This window comes from Lissotriton vulgaris, chromosome 5 (genome assembly GCF_964263255.1).
Source record: "Lissotriton vulgaris chromosome 5, aLisVul1.2, whole genome shotgun sequence".
Taxonomy (NCBI): Eukaryota; Metazoa; Chordata; class Amphibia; order Caudata; family Salamandridae; genus Lissotriton; species Lissotriton vulgaris.
Genome location: NC_141693.1, coordinates 1406103514 through 1406105827, shown reverse-complemented (window position 1 = coordinate 1406105827; position 2314 = coordinate 1406103514). Strand labels below are relative to the sequence as shown.

The 2314-nt window shown below is 49.9% G+C and overlaps 1 pseudogene; it reads right to left on the bottom strand.

Moving 5' to 3' along the window:
• Positions 1–921: 921 nt before the first annotated feature.
• On the bottom strand, positions 922–2314 carry LOC147712663 (28S ribosomal RNA; annotated as a pseudogene).

Here is a 2314-nt window from a genome sequence, read left to right as displayed (position 1 = left end):
CCAGGCCGGGTAAAGCCTCCCCAGGCCCCAGTGGACCGACGTCCCCAGCACCCGGACCCTCAGCTGGCTTGCAGGATGGGTGGTTCCCACACTCCAGGGCCCACCGGACAGAGCTTGAGCCCTGGGTCTGGTCCCAGCTTCTGAACGCTAGCTATGCTGGAGAGAGCCTCCCGGACCCTGGTGGACTCCCTTCCCCAGCGCTCGGACCCTTGACTGGCTTGCAGGACAGGAGCTCCCACACCATGGTACCACGGAATGGAGCACGAGCCCCAGGCCCGGTCCCAGCTTCCAAACCCTAGCCAGGCCAGGGTTTTAATAGATGGCAGCGAGATAGCTGCTCTGCTACTTACAAAACCCTGACCCAGAATCAGGTCGTCCACGAATGATTTTGCACCAGGTGCCCCACGAACATGCGGTGCACTAAGGGTGATGGAGGCGGCCCCTTCCTTCCACACTCTGGTCCCCAAGCGAGTGGCTCTATGCACTGTACCCCTGAGAAAGGCCGGCTTTCCCAGGCTAACCGAGGCTCCACAGCATTGCGGTATCGTTACGGTTAAGGGGGATTCTAACTTTGTGGCCCGAGGGCCTCCCACTTTTCCTACACCTCTCATGTCTCTTCACAGTGCCAGACTAGAGGCAAGCTCAACATGGACTTTTTTTCCTGCTGATTCTGCCAAGCCCATTCCCTTGGCAGTGATTTCGCTAGATAGTCGGTGACAGTGGGAATCTCGTTCATCCATTCTTGCACGTCACTAATTATGTGACGAGGCATTTGGCCATTTCTGCACCACCTTGCAGTGGCTCATTTGTGGTTATTATACTTCCCATAAGCTTCAAATCGGTTTTGCTTCCAACAATACAACATTTGTTTGCTTACAGCCACACTGTAAGCTGTCCTTACTGAAACTGGGATCACGTATAGGCCAGAGATAGTACACCCTGCAGTACTAATCCAACAATTAAAAAATTGTCTATGAACAGTCATGTGAAATTAAGTATGAATAGCAGGACATGAATAATCAATACAATATGTAATGATTATGTGTATGTAAATATTTGAGACCCATTCTCCATTCAAGACATTTCAGTAATCATGATGTACATTTTCGTATCTAACTTATTATATTATAAGGACACATCTATAAAAATCCACATCTATAAATTGCACATCTAGCTAGAAAATGCACATCATTAAGAATTCACATCTATAATATCCAAATCTATGCTAATTCTTATGTCAACTGTAACTATTAAGTAACTGTTTAACACATTTAAATATTAATGAATCAACATTTGAAAACAATATGTTTTGTAAGAGTGACGTGTGCTGTACAATAGTTTACATCTCAGCATTTTGCCAAGGGCAACGTAGGCCATCGCCCGTCCCTTTGGAACGGTGCTCGCCCATCTCTTAGGACTGACTGACCCATGTTCAACTGCTAGTCACATGGAACCCTTCTCCACTTCGGCCTTCAAAGTTTTCGTTTGAATATGTGATACTACCACTAAGATATGCACCTATGGTGGCTCCAACCAGGCCCTTGACCCGGGCTTCCATGCACACTGCAGCGGCCCTCCTACTCATCGCGGCTTAGCCTCCGTGGCTCTCAGTGCCCCCAATGGCCGGGTATGGGCCCAACGCTCAAGCGTCCTCCATTTTCAGGGCTAGTTTATTCAGAAAGTGAGTTGTTACACACTCCTTAGCAGATTATGACTTCCATTGCCACTGTCCTGCTGTCCTGCTGTCTATATCAACCAGCACCTTTTCTGATGTCTGATGAGCATTGGCATCAGGCGCCTTAACCCAACGTTTGGTTCATCCCACAGCACCAGTTCTGCTTACCAAACGTGGCCCACTAGGCACCCGCATTCCATGCACAGCTCCACGCCAGCAAGCCAGTGCTTCTTACCCATTAAAATTTTGAGAATAGGTTGAGATCATTTCGGCCCCAAGACCTCTAATCATTTGCTTTACCAGATAAAGTGGGGGCTCCGAGCGCCAGCTATCCCGAAGGAAACTTCGGAGGGAACCAGCTAATAGATGGTTTGATGAGTCTTTTGCCCCGATACCCAGGTCGGATGACCGATTTGCACGTCAGGAATGCTACGGACCTCCACCAGAGTTTCCTCTGGCTTCGCCCTGCCCAGACATAGTGCACCATCTTTCGGGTCCTTACATGCATGCTCATGCTCCACCTGAGTGGGCCTCCTCGCCTGGCAGCACAACATGGTTGGGGCGTACTGAGAAAAGTCTGCCCCAGTCGACAGTCTCACCGTGGGCAGGGGGACCAATCCCCCCTTCAACCGACCCAGC